Raw genomic sequence first — 15,774 nt, 5'->3', positions numbered from 1 at the left:
AGAACTGTCCCTGATCTACGAGAATGAGGAGTTCCGGAGTTGCAAAGGTGCACTGGCTCTCTATCAGGTTTTGATGGAAAACGACCTTGGAGAAACATTCACTGAAACTGTAAGTCTTCTCAACATCATCATCACAACACCAATGACAACATCAGAGTCTGAGTGGTGCTTTTCTACATTAAAGAGGATAAAAACTTTCCTTAGAAACACTATGTCACAAGATCGGCTTAACGCTCTGGCTATGCTCTGACCCAAGATTGTACTATATCTCTTTTGAGATGGTGAAACTTGCCCTACATTGGACTGGACAATGCAAGTTAGACTGGCCCATTATAGAAAAATCTTTATCCTTTCCCTTTACACCCATAGAGCTCCTCTCTCAAAATTCAGGTAGAATCTCTAACCCTATTATGTTGCATTCCAAGGAAGTTTGGATGAAGATACACAAAATGATTAAATTATCTCATTCTAAACAGCCATATTCGTCTTTGTGGCAAAATCCTGCAATCTGTATTGGTAAAACACTGGTCTACTGAAAGAGTTGGCACAACCATGGGATATGTACGCTGGATAATTTGTATGATGGTAAAGTGTTTATGTCTTATATTGATGTACTGAGTAAATATAACCTAAATGGAAAGGAACATTTTTGGAAATATGTTCAGACAAGGCACTGTGTTATGTCACTAGACTGGCAAACTGAAGACAACCATATTTTAGAGTATTTGGTTTTGCCATCACACCATCACAGAGCCTCGATATTTTACAGAAGAATGAACTCTACACTCAGTACTGATCTAAACAATTTGAAGGTTTTATGGGAAAATGACTTTGGGGTTGTTCTTGGGAATGAGGAATGGAGGGAAATAATCTCACAATGTGGGAAATTTTTAAGGGAATGTAAAGGCAAATGTACACAATATAAGATTGTACAAAGATATTATTGGACTCCTGTGAGACTGAATAGATTAGGCCTCATGAACAACTCATTGTGCTGGAAGTGTCAAAATGATAACGGTACTCTGATACATTGTTTGTGGGAATGTCCAATTATCAAGCACTTCTGGATGGTTGTCGTACGTATTCTAAGTGATTGGTTAGAAAGACTTGTGCCACTTTGTCCTACACTGTGTTTACTGGGTGACAAAGGACAGATAGATAATATATCAAAAGGAAAATTCTCTGTTATCATGGTTGGGGTCTCAGTGGCAGCTAAGATTATTCTTAAAGGGGACCTATTATGCTTTTTCCTCTTTTCTGACCTATAAATGTTGTCACAATGTTGGATACTTGTGTTAAACGATTCCAAAGCGTCAAATAATGAGGTTCATGCATTTGGAAGCGAGCCCCGCAAGCTGTTTTGGATGGCTCTGCATGGTCTGTTTTACTGTCTTTTTTTAACGGTGTAGTAACATTGACGTCATGCCAGACTTACTTATATGGTCATACCCCGGCATGTGCTCTAGGCCTGCCCGCTCCCCCGCTCTGCTTCGTAAATTATATCGCTGCTCTGAGTGGTGAACTATTAAGTGAGATTAATGTGTTAGCGAGCTATGTTGAGTCTAAACCCAGGATTTTCAGTGTCACGAATGTGGCTCTCTTTTAACCTGGTAACCATGGTAACTACTAAACTCATAACCTGGTCGCAAGCAGGTTATGTTCAGAGTTTCAAATTAAATCGTCTGTAAAACGCGCTATTCTTTAACAAATTTTTGTCCTTAGCTTTTAAACTGAGGGAGGACGTTAACATTGAAAAATTACTGAGCTGTATGCTCGTAATATCACCGAACGAATCCATATAATGTAAAAATGTAACAGCAGCACAAACTGTCTGCATCGCGCTGTCATGATGGTAACCTCCGTTTGGTGATGCAGAGTCATTTTTCCCGTTTGCTCCAGATCATATTAACACTTTAAATTGACATCGTATATAATCCACACACTAAAATAATGATGAAGCAACTACAGACACTTTGAATACGTTTTACTGTTATCTGTTTTGTCTCTGTGATTTTGCAGCTCAGATCACTGATTAGAAAATTCATCATCATTTATCACAGCCAATCTTAAATCAGTTACACTCATTTTACGTTGGTTTGGTCATAAACTTCAGTGATGTCCACGTCTCTGTCATCATAGGACAGTGTCAGACAGACTTAATCATAAATAATAAATAATAAATAATAATAATAAACGGCAGCATTAAGACCGCATTTAGTCCATCAGTTATTTTCTGACATCATTCTTCTTCTCCTGCTTTATTTGCAGCAACAATGTTGCTTTTGCCGTAATGTATTTTGTATATTTTCCACAGCTCATAATTATAACAACTTGATGATTTTGACTTAAGTAAGGCTCGCGATCGCTTCATTTCATGTGGAAGAAGAGTCAAATGACACAACAAACGCCCCTTTTATATGAACGCGCACAGAGTCTGAAGACGAAAGCCTGGATTAACAAAGTGAGTTGATAACCACCATCATGATACCCGTTATCTCTGATTGCAGTTTTAGGCTTTGTCATGCAGAGAAAGCCTGGCTGTGTTGAGCTTCCTTCGTAGCACAGCCCCCTGCTGTCTACAATGATTTCAGTGTTAGTACGTTGAGCAATGGCTTCCAAAAATGATTGTTCGGGTGTGAGGGAAAGTTAACTTTGTTTAGCTTTCCTAAAGAGGCGAGCACCAGGCAGAAGTGGATAGAGTTGCTTTTTCCCGGCCAGCAATGGAAAAATACCTCCGTGTTTGTCTGTCTATGGCACTTCACAGGGGACTGTTTTGTCAACATGGGCCAATACGAAGCTGGGTTAGTCGGTAGCCGAGCTCGGCAGCGCTTGTCAGCCCTTCGGAAATCCTCGGGAGTGTGACCAATCACAGCAGAGTGGGCTCAGCGGGAGGCGTACATGGAGGAGGGCCGGGGGGTGGAGTAAAGTACACAGACCGTTTTCGCGGGATGCAGAAAATACAAGGAAGAGATGCAGCGAGAGACACAGCGTCCTGAAGATCTACAAAGCTTTCTGTGCGGGCGATCGTGTGCAGCTGCTCTATAGGAGTCCAAAATCAAATACAAAGGCCCGAAATTGAGTATAGTAGGTCCCCTTTAAACACTGGAAAACTCTGAAAGCCTTACCGTTTAAAGAATGGGTAAATATGATGATAAAGACTGCTTCATATGAATGTATGTTTTATAAGTTGAATAATAGAGATGGTACCACAGCGCCAGAATGGGAACCATTTTGGTCCTACATTACTTTTACTGTCAGTCAGCAGGACGACAGCTGATTTCCTTCCCTCTGATATTTATTTTATTTATTTATTTTTTTTTTTGTTTTTCTTTCTAGGAACTTCCACACCTTGTAATATCATTGATACTTTCATTTATGTTTATGTATAAGAGCCCTGTTCTTTAATGTTAAAGAGCACTGTACGATTGTCATTTACCAAGTAAAAACTCAAATAAAAACCTGAATTATAAAAAAAAAAGAAAGAAATGAAAATATGAATGAATTAATAAAGAATGGGCCTGGTTTTTCTTCACTGAAACTTACCACATGATACACAGGAAGGCCAAGGAGAACAGCAGTACACCTTGTGTTTGATGTCATGAAGTTCCTAAGAGGATAAAAATAGTGTAAATTCTGTGACAAATTTATTCATCAAGCCCAATGCCAAACCGTTCCAACCAACTGGCCACTACAGCATCAGAAAATAAGTCCAGACGTCTTGTGCTGATTTATCTGGTGCAATCAGAGACAGAGCATGGACATGCAAAAACGTGGACTATGCAGTGGAGCAATTGTGGAATTAAAGTTCATTTGAACCATCAAATTAAACATTCCAAAAATTTAACCTGTGAAATGCATAATCACCTGCTGGTCGTGCACTTGAATATATCAGCCATAGCACCTGAAATCTTGTTTTTGTCTAGTTTTGGAAGCCCTTTGTCTGAATAAGATCATCAGTTGAGGGGTGTGGCAATCAAACTCGGTGTTCAAGGGCAGGTTCTTGTGACCATTAGAACGCTGCATACATACATCTACATTTCAGAAAAGAAGAAGTACATTAAGTTCTAGGTTTGTGAATCACTAAGATAAATTATTGTTTTATTTAAAAAAGAATAATAAAATCAGAACAGGATTAGAACAGCATTTTCTTATTATGGCTAAATGTTTGTAAAGCAGTATTAGTAATGATTGCAACATAAAAGTCACTACATAAACTCAATATCTCATTGCAAACAAATCTATAAAGTCAAAATAAATAAATTCACAGTAAAACCAATGATTTCAAGATTAATTAAATTAGATAAAACTATGCATAATGTGACATACATTACTGACAAAGGAAAAACAGGTGAGAGAGATCAACCATATTACCTCAGACTGCATATGAAGAGTGGGCCAGAGGTCCCTGAGCTGTTTCACAGAAAGTTGATTCTGCATGTTTGAGTCACTGGAGTGTGAAGATGTGGAGTTGTCTTGGTTTCTTGGGCTTCTTGTTTCAGCTCAAGGCATCAACCCAAAGTATCCGTATTTGATGACCAAGGAATGAGACTTAACAGGGGCACTGCCAGAAATCTTGGGCCCCCTCAAAGATTACATAGATAATACTATTAAAATAATATTGATAGCCCTCAAAGGGCCCCCTGTTAGGCCCGGGCCCTTAGAATCGTCCTAACAACCCCCCCCCCCCCCCCCCCCCCCCCGGCGGTGCCCCTGAGACTTAACAATCAAATGTCTTCCTCCAGAATTACTTACTGCTCCTTGAAAACTGGGACTCGTCTGACTCCTGATCATCATCAAAATCATGGTACTGGCGTCACAGTTCGGTACACAGCATGTGAATGATGAATACAACAAATACATCTGTTTTTCTGACCGATTCAGTCACACTATTGTCATTCTGTCAAGTGAAGTAACACTCCAATCCAGCGGGTGGCATTAAATCACCAAAATGCTGTTTGCCAACTGCCATTTAAAACAAAGAACAGCCAAAGAAGACGGTGCAGCAAAACAAGAACACTGGATGCTTTTCATTCTGTAAATTCATCTCCTCCACTTGCTCCCTCTCCTCACATCTTTGCTCCACCTAGCGAGGTCATGACAGAGATGTGAGGACAGAGAAGACAGAGCTGTAAGATGAAAAATCCTTGGTTCCTTTTTTGGCATTAGTCTGAAGCGGCGTCAGTTACTGATGACGAGCTGATGACGAGCTGATAACAGCTGTATCAGCGGTCAAACTGACTGGTACGAATGTTCACAGAAACAAATCTAAGAAAGATTTCGATACCTAACAGCATTCAGTTAGATCTGTAAATTGAAATGGCTGATTATTGGTAGTATTCTTTCTGATGCTGATTTCAATCATCATTTAATATTCCTTTTTCCATCTTCTAATTAATATAGGCAACTGATCAGTGTTATTTGTTTACTTAGGCTATTTATTGGCTTGCATTATGGTCATCTGCACAATAATACACACACCACACTTTCTACTTGCTTGTGTCATTATTCACAACATGCAGGTGCAAGTGCTGCAGAAACTTCTGTCAGTCCCTTTGTGGGTCTTGATGACGCAGGATGAAAATTGCCAAAACTGCCCAATTAAGGGATACACCAGTGTATCCTCGGTCTGAGCACCTCCCAGTAAATTGCACTACTCTCTGCTCAAAGTAAATGAAAAGAAACTAAACTTTGGATTTTTGATGTCATTGTTGTTGTTGCTTTGTCTGTATTTTACTGTGACACGCCTAGTTTTCATACTGAACATTATTCAGCTCTTGCAGTGAGTAAGGTGAACGAAAATTCAGAGTTGCTTAATGATCATTCATCTGACCCTTAACTCAGAAGCGGTTGTTATCTTTGGCAGCCATGGCTGCTAAAATGTTGGTTGCTGTAAGATAGTTATTTTCTAATAAATAATCAATCCATCAGTTGTACCATTCTTTAAAGTGATAGTTCACCCAAAAATGAAATTTCATTCAATATCTATTGACCAATTTGCTGATGTGAGGATGAGTGAAGATCTCCAGTTCACAAAACACTCCTGGGGTTTCAGTGGAAAACAGCCGAATCCATGAAGTGACCGGTGACCAGTTTTGAAATTAAATAAATAAATAAAATAAAACACAACAAAACACAAAAAATGTCTCCATACTGCTTGTGTGGTGTAATCCAAGTGTCCATAAGCTGCAACATTAAAATCTGACCCAAAAGGATGCCATTTACGCCATGTTTTTACCCTAAATGTCAACTGTAGCTTCTCAGACCAGAGCCACATGTACACCTGAAACATAAGTTGGACCTTTCTCAATCTGGAAAGGATTTTGTACACTACACCACCAGGTTTCTGTTGCTCTCGCTCTGTAGTCCATGGCTGCAGCAACAAAATGATGTTCCTCCTCTATGTCGAAGGCCTTGTACATTTTCTTCTTTGTTGAAAGTTTGTGAAGTCAACTGTATGCATAACAAGTCACTATTTCTGAGCAGATCTCTCTCTGTTGTCTGAGTCACTTCCAGGTAGCATGTAAACACAGATGTGAAGGTATTGCAAGATCTCATATATCTCGTGTCGTGCAGCTTAGGCGAGAGCTTATGTACCCACTTCAGGCGTGTGCATGTAGCTCTGTTGTGAGAGGTTACAGCTGAGATTTAGGCTAAAAACATGATGTAAAGGGTGTCTTTTTGGGTCAAATTTTAATGTCCCATCTTACAGACACTTGGATTACACCACACAAGCAGTATGAAGACATCTTGTGGTTTTTGTTCTTTTTTTTTTACATTTTAAAATTTTCACTTCAGTTGTACTGGATTTGGCTGCAAGGCTGTTTTCTGCTGAAACCCGGGAGTGTTTTGTGAACTGGAGGTCCTCACCCATCATCACATCAGCACAGGGGTGAGTAGATTGATTGAGTGAATTTTCATGTTTGGCTGAACTATCACTTTTTAATAGAATATGTGCTTATAGAACTGTCCAGAGCAAAGGTGAACTATTATAGCCAAAACAATCTTGAGAAGTGAATGGAAGCACTGAGCTCAACAAAGCATATAACAAGTTGAAGGGAGGAAGAAGAGAGATCAGAAAAATTCTTAGTATGAAAACTTCACACCAAAAAAAAAAGGATTTTGGTGGAATAAAAGGCAGGCAGCAGTTACCTTGATAGCTGTATTAAAATTTGTATTAAACAGTAGATGACTACCATTTACTCTGTTACTATTGTTTGGTTAAGTTATAATGAAGTTTGTGTTTGATATTAAGAGCTGTAATAATCAATAAGGGTCATTGATCTCCAGTTCTATTATTTCTGTCTACCAACACAGCTCTGTCTGCTGTGCTGTGCTGTTGGAAGAAGTTTTAATAAAGAAGATTCAAGTGTCTGAAAATTGTTTTCTAACAGACTCAGAGACGAGGGCAATTTCAGTCCCTGAAATGCAGATCCTCCACAACACCATGGAAGTCTGCCTTAAAAAAGTCAGCACTATCAAGTCAGCCACCTAGCGACAGCATTGGTCTCCACTGCTTAGTCATCAGCAAGAAGGCACTGACCTTCAAGAAGGCCTAAGGGGATGATTTTGGTCCCACTCACTGTAAATCAAAATGTCATTGGTCAATTCACTTGTCACTGTTCTAAACAAACACACAGGCTGCAGCCTTCTGTCACCTACATCATGTTACCTTCATCCATCACATCAGGAAAAACAAAATAATCTTGGTAGAAAAAAATGAAGTGAGCAAATTTAGTTTTCCATCCACATGTTGATGGACTAGTAAAATGTGTCAAATATATCCCTACCTGGGAAGCTGGGCGAAATAGGCTATTTCCAAGTAAGTAGAAAAAAAAAATATCTTCTCCAAACAAATCCAAATTTCCAGAGCTGTCTTATTTACACACAGGGTCATTTTGGTGAGCAAGGTAGTTGCAGCATTATTCAAGTAGTGTCCAAAATCCTCTATGAAGACGGTCTACTTTATGCAGCTTGTGTGCCCAGCATTTTTTATCATGCTTTAAAAAACTGCTGCTTACACAACAATTTCTTGTTTGTTAAAAGTGCATTCATCCATATTAGTCAATTATCACAAAGAATCATCACCAACACGTTTTAACCTTCTTTAATCATTTGTTCTGATTTTCTAGATGGAAAATTCAGATCTCACTCTCAACATCATCAACCCAGGTTCCAGCAACAGCAGGCAGCTGTTCAGTCTGTGGTAAATTCACTGTACAGTACCTACCCAGCACCAAACAGCAGAAAATCTGGTCCAGACCTGAACAGAAATAAAGTGAATATTGATCTTTGTCAGGTGGACACAAATCTGACTTCAAATGAATGCTTAAGTTTCTCTGTAAATGGGCAACTGTTTGCTCATGTTCACCACTTACAGCTTCACTTACAACTTTATAAAGTGGTGATAGGCCAATGTTCTGTTAAAGCTGTAAAGCCTGTTTTCCTTTCCCCTAAAGTGGTCAAAAAATCAATAATCCAATAACATAACAACATCTAACGAGATCACTTGTGACAGAGCTTTGTCAGAAGTTTCCCCCTGCTTGCAGTCATTGCACTCATTCAGCATAAATATCTCTGTTAATATTCAATTAAAAGTTCACACTTTTTTTTTTTTTTTTAATTTAGGCTTTATATTTAATAGTTCCTGCAACTGCCAATTCACCTGTCTTTGATTTCAGAGCCAACAGTAGACATCATCCATCTAACTGGAGACAGCAATGGGCATGTGCAGTTTGGTCAAGACGCACACAGTCTACCAAAAGATCAAGCATATCCCCAATCACTTCAACTTCCTGTCAAGCAGAGTCCATTGTGAGACCAGACAGAGATCTCACAGGCACAGAGATCTGGTCACACCATTCTGCACCTTCAGCACTGGATGTTCCATGAACAGACACTTTACCCACGACATTCTAGTTTGACTTTTTTTTTGGGGGGGGGGGGCTTTTAGCCTTTATTGGACAGGACACCTGTCTATTTTTAAGGACTTGTCCCACAATGATACCATTCAGAAATAACACTGAAATTACTTTCTGATGACCCTCTGCTTCAGATTGGTATTTGCAAAGTGTTATATCATGACAGAATTTAAGTACAAGCAATTGGTGACTCTAAGTTTTCTGTAGGTGTGAGTGTGCGTCTGTCTCTATGTTGGCTGTGGTGTACCCCACCTCTCGCCCAATGTCAGCTGGGATAGGCTCCAGCCCCCATGACCCTTCCAGAATAAACGGTTACAGAAAATGAATGAATAATCATATCATATGAGTTGTCAGACATTTGAGAAAATACTCATCAGATCATATGTTTATATTTGTTGTATGTGGATGTAGCATGGATGAAGTCTCATTTTGTTGCCCAACCCTGTTTTGATGAATGATAAAAAAAAACAACAAAAAAAAAACAAACCTGACATTGATATATTATGACATTGCACTGAAAATAATTAAAATGCAATTTTTGTCATGACAAAGAGACAGAAAAGGCAGGGGAAGACAAATTTCCTCTTGGGACAAGAAACCGAAGTAGGAACTATGAAGTCCTACGTTTGAATTAGAAAATCCTTAATATTAAACTTCTTTACTTCTTTTCTTCTTTCTTCATAGAGATACCGTTTTCTCTTTTTATTTAAGTAAATTTGCGTATTTTAAAATACTGAGCAGGGTCTTTAGACTGACAGTATTTGTTGTTTGATCTTCTAGCTGCCTTGTGTTATATTCATAAATTGTAGCGTTCCCATTTCCGGGGCCCTCTGAATGTAGCATACCGGGTTGACGACAACAGGCAGTAATTAAATCAGGGGACCGACCGACCACGAACTCGAGGTGGAAAACTCCGCACAATAAAGTGAAGTAAGTTTAAAATTAGTTAAATGATAAATAAGTCTTTGTGCTGGTGATTGGTGTATTGTTAGCTAGCTAACATTAATGTAGAGTCATGTCAGCTAGTAACAGTTTGCTATTTGAAGAGAAATTATTTTGACAGTTCAAGGGCAACTGTGGCATTTTAGGCTGGATGGTAGCTAACGTTAGCTAATTTAACCATAACACTAACCCTGCTTAGTAGTTCTCATTATAAATTGTGCTGAGGCTCAACGCTACGTTCCTCTTTTCACACATTATTTCACCCTGTTTGTCAGTGAATCTCAAAGTCTAAAGTTGAGGCGCAGGGAGGGTAAGTGTCCGTGATACCCAGTTAACACCCAGAAATTATGGACAAGGGCATGCCTGATATTAGTGTATGTGGATCCGAAGTGAAGAAAGTGAGGGGACGGAGGTACCGGTGTTACAATTCTCAATTCGAGTAAGGGAGTAATAATGTTGATTTAATGACTCACTGGATGAAAATGCGTTTTGCAAGAGACTCGGGCTGGTATCAAAACATCCTTGTTTCCTTCTCTTCCTCGTCATGCTACCACTGCTTGCGCTGGTGCCGCACCTGCTTTTAATTTCTGATTAGTTTATTGCATGATTGGCTTAAAAAAGTTAAAAGTTAAAGTACTTATCTCATCATATAAATATAGCGCAATGCTGCACAAATATTTTTATTCCTTTGTGAAGGCATAAAAAACAATAACATAACATTTTTCACTTTTATTTCATTTATTATTGTGCAGGAACAAATTGAAAATGAAGTAATAAAATCAGTTCAAATTAAACAGCCCTGACTCACTTAACTCTGCTTTACAGTTAATTCCTGTTCTGTATCACATAAAAGACAAGCTCACATGACAAAACAGAGCCAACAAAATATACATTCAAATTACTATACTATACTATACTATACTATACTTTTCTGTATCAATTCAAAGATTTCATGACGTCATCACAAAGTAACGATGGGTTTGTCCTTTGCCAGAACTCGTTACATTCGTGCCAAATTCGTGTCAGTGGGACTAAAGCATCAAGTTATTTCTCTGTGGTTTTTGATTTTTTTTTTTGTTTTGTTTAATCCCAGAGGAATTATACAAGTGCTCACCCTATATTATGTTTTTGCCACACAATGTTTTGTGTCACCATGTTTTTGACTATAACACTCACTGTGCATACTTATGTTCCAGGAGTTTGCTGCTGCTGGTAAAATGCAGAGTGGCAAGTGTGTTATCACCATTAAGGTAAGCTGCTTCCATGTGATATAGCTTAAGTATGAGTATAAAAATACTGGTTCTTTCTGTCATTTTTTTTTTTTTTTTTTGAAGTCATTTTTAGGAGAAGTCACTTTGGCCTATGATGAATTCAAATTTATTGGGGCTTTCTGGCCAAATTGTAGGGCACAAAAGTGCACAAACAGTAGGTGATAATTAGACTATTATTAGAATGAGAAGATAAAACAGGCTTAGCTGATAATAAGACAGATGAGCTACTGTAAACCATTAATCAAACCAATAAATAAATGCAGTATATCAGACAACCTAAAAGCTCATTTAATATCTCTTTATTATAAAATATAATTTCTTTTAAATTGTGTTCTGTACTTTCAGCAGTGAGTGACAGGTCAACACACGCAAAGGACAACCATTTATTGCATACTGCAGTTAGAACCTGACTATAATTAGCTGGCAATTAACCTGATCAGCTACAAAGTAATTGATACACAAATTATTAAACCATTAACCAACCAGTATCTAACAGTCAATGTCAAACAACTGTATGCTTAGAATTGTATAGATTGCGATGTCCATGGCCAATTCCATTCTATTTAAAGTCTGACCTTTGCAAATTCTGCTTTTCTGTCTTTGTAAGACCGACAGTATATAGAAATGTTTTTGTAACTATGGAAAATTAAATTGTACATTCACACATACATTCATAATAAAACACTGGCTATGAAATAACTTTTACATTTTCTCCAAAAGTGCTCTGGGTCACTCTTAGCCTTAGTCTTATTAAGTTAATGTACCAGAGGAAGCACAATCTCTTGTGAAGTCATGGGTAGGCAGATGTAAACAAAACAGAGGCTGACTTGGTGCAACAGTTTGCTGTAGTACTGCTTAGCAGTGAGGAAAAAACAAAAGAAGAGACCTAAACAAGTCTGGATGATGTGTGGGGAGACATGAGGGGTATACTACGAAGCAAGCTCAACACAGCCAGGCTTTCTTTGCATGATCTGGATCAACAAAGCCTAAAACCGCAATCAGAGATAATGGGTATCACGATGGTGGTTATGAACTCACTTTGTTAATCCAGGCTTTCGTCTTCAGACTCAGTGCCCGCTCACATAAAAGGGGCGTTTGTTGCATCATTTGACTCTTCTTCCACCTGAAATGAAGCAATCGCAAGCCACTTAAGTCAAAATGATCAAGTTGTTATAATTATGAGCTGTGGAAAATATACAAAATACATTACGGCAAAAAGCAACATTGTTGCTGCAAATAAAGCAGGAGAAGAAGTATGCTGTCAGAAAATTACCGATCGACTAAATGCGGTCTTAATGCTGCTGTTTATTCTAACATGAAAACTGCACATTAAACAATAAAACTCCATACAGCAGATTTAAACATGATGAAATCTGTCTGACACTGTCCTATGATGACAGAGACGTGGAGATCACTTAAGTTTTTGACAAAACCAACGTAAAATGAGTGTAACTGATTTAAGATTGTCTGTGATAAATGATGATGAATTTTCTAATCAGTAATCTGAGCTGCCATATCACCAAGACAAAACAGATAATAGTAAAAAGTATTCAAAGTGTCTGTAGTTGTTTCATCATTATTTTAGTATGTGGATTATATGCCATGTCAATTTAAAGTGTTAATATGATCTGGAGCAAACAGGAAAAATGACTCTGCATCACCAAACGGAGGTTACCATCATTTGTGCTGCTTCGTTCGGTGATATTACGAACATACAGCTCAACAACTTTTCATTTTTATTGTCTTTCCTCAGTTTAAAAGCTATATTGCTTTGTTAGGACAATTATAAGTGAAAGAGCAGTGCTTTTTACAGATGATTTAATCTGAAACTCTGAACATAACCTACTCCTGACCAGGTTATGAGTTTAGTATAAGTTACCATGGTGATCTAGCCAGGTTAAAAGAGAGCCACTTTCGTGACACTGAAAATCCTGGCTTTAGACTCAACATAGCTCGCTAACCCATTAATCTCGCTTCGTAGTACACCCCTCACGAATGTGGCTCTCTTTTAACCTGGCTAGATCACCATGGTAACTTATGCTAAGCTCATAACCTGGTCGGGAACAGGTTATGTTCAGAGTTTATGATTAAATCGTCTGTAAAAAGTGCCTTTCTTTAACTAACTATTGTCCTAACAAGGTTGTTTATGAGCGATATAGCTTTTAAACTGAGGGAGGAGGTTAACAATGAAAAACTGCTTAGCTGTATGTTTGTAATATCACCGAACGAATTCATCTAATGTAAAAATGTAACAGCAGCACAAACGGTATACATCGTGCTGTCATGATGGTAACCTCCGTTTGGTGATGCAGAGTCATTTTTCCCGTTTGCTCCAGATCATATTAACACTTTAAATTGACATCGTATATAATCCACACAGTAAAATAATGATGAAGCAACTACAGATACTTTGAATACTTTTTACTGTTATCTGTTTTGTCTCTGTGATATTGCAGCTCAGATCACTGATTAGAAAATTCATCATCATTTATCACAGACAATCTTAAATCAGTTGCACTCATTTTACGTTGGTTTGGTCATAAACTTCAGTGATGTCCACGTCTCTGTCATCATAGGACAGTGTCAGACAGACTTCATCATGTTTAAATCTGCTGTATGGAGTTTTATTGTTTAATGTGCAGTTTTCATGTTAGAATAAACAGCAGCATTAAAACCACATTTAGTCCATCAGTAATTTTCTAACAGCAAACTTCTTCTCCTGCTTTATTTGCAGCAACAGTGTTGCTTTTTGCCGTAATGTATTTGTATGTTTTCCACAGCTCATAATTATAACAACTTCATGATTTTGACGTGGCTCGCGATCGCTTCATTTCATGCGGAAGAAGAGTCAAATGACGCAACAAACGCCCCTTTTATGTGAGCGCGCACAGAGTCTGAAGACGAAAGCCTGGATTAACAAAGTGAGTTGATAACCACCATTGTGATACCTGTTATCTCTGATTGAGGTTTTAGGCTTTGTCGATCCAGATCATGCAAAGAAAGCCTGGCTGTGTTGAGCTTACTTCGTAGTATACCCCCCTGGTCAGCACAGATTGTTTATTCTTAAGTCAGAACAGGAAATGAGTTTTTAACTGCCACTGTGTGAACAGTAATTTGCTGCCAGCTACACAGCAAAATCTGTATACTCAGATTAACACTGTTGGAATTGATTTCAACACTTTTGAAATGTCTATATGGGTCCACACCACAGATAGTTAATTTTATTGTTTTGGAGAGTTGGTACCTTAACACTAATTTAGTGTAATAATTGACTCTTTTTGAGTTAAAATTCAACACTTTTTAACACTAACCATTGTTAGTTTTTCTAACTCTCGTATGCAGTGTTGATATTAATTCTCTCAAGGGTTACCACTAACACTGTAAGATGTTGGTTAATATAGCTTTTCTTAATTACTAAAAATGAACTTGAAAAGAACAATTTTCTGTTTTTATTAGGGAGGTCATTCACAGTCCAGGTTTGCAAGACATTCAGTACATGAAGACAGTACATAAATCACATTTACATAAGTACATAATAGTAAAGACATAACTCAAATAATGGCATTAAACTTAGTCAAAATAAGCTTGTCTATTTTTCTCCCTTACATTTTAGTGTCAGCAACTATATACATTTGAACAAACAATGTCACACACATTCATTTATCTATGAAAGTCTGCTCCTCATAGTTCATTGAAAATGGCAATTTCCTTTAAAGTAGGTCAGGTCTCTGTGAATTAATGTATCCAATCCATTTTGACCACAATGTCCTAAATTTTTCTCTTTGCATTTTTATAGTAAAGGTTAGTCTCTCCATTGTGTAGATTTCCTGAATAATTTTTAACCAGTCCTCTAATGTTGGAGCATCTGGTTGTAACCACTTCCTCGTCACAGCTTTTTTGCCTCCAATAAGTAATATTCTCATTAAATATTTGTCTGTTTTAGTTTGAAGATTCAGTGTTACAGTGCCCATATACATTGTCAAAGCATCAAATGGAATAGTGATCTGAATTACTGTTTCCAAACATTTATGAATTTCCCTCCAATAGAATGTAATTTTGGGGCAATCCCAAAATAAATGATAATGGTTACCTACATCTGTTCCACATAGCCCCCAACAATTCATTCCAACACCTTGATATCTCTTCTGGGCAGGAGTAATGAAAATCTCATGATATTTTTCCATCCAAATTGCCTCCAACAGTGTGATGATGTAGTTATCCACTGTGATTTGCATATATCCCCCCACTCATCTTCAGATAAGACCATTCCTCCCTCTCTTTCTCATTGATTTTTTACATGTTGGGTGGTTGTCTTTGAGGAGTCCTGAAAGCTTTTATATAGAGCTGCACAATATATCGTTTGAGCATCGTCATTGCAATGTATGTGTGCGCAATAGTCACATTGCGATGTAGGAGACAAATGAACTAAACGTGTTCTCATCTAATTTCAAGGGTACCTGACACACACTGCGTGCAGCGATCCACCAATCACAATCTTTCTTAATCAGTTTGCCAAAACAGACCACGCCCCTGTATATGGAGTGAGTCACAAGATCAGTGCAGGTTAATTGTCCACAAGATGGCAGCAGTGCAGCATAACATAAAGTGCTATTCAAGTCATCTGGTGAAAATTCCTGTATTTT

Source organism: Lutjanus erythropterus, chromosome 4, assembly GCF_056507025.1.
Source record: "Lutjanus erythropterus isolate fLutEry1 chromosome 4, fLutEry1.hap2, whole genome shotgun sequence".
Taxonomy (NCBI): domain Eukaryota; kingdom Metazoa; phylum Chordata; class Actinopteri; order Lutjaniformes; family Lutjanidae; genus Lutjanus; species Lutjanus erythropterus.
The sequence above is the reverse complement of the archived record's forward strand: the minus strand, read 5'-3'. Positions refer to the sequence as shown.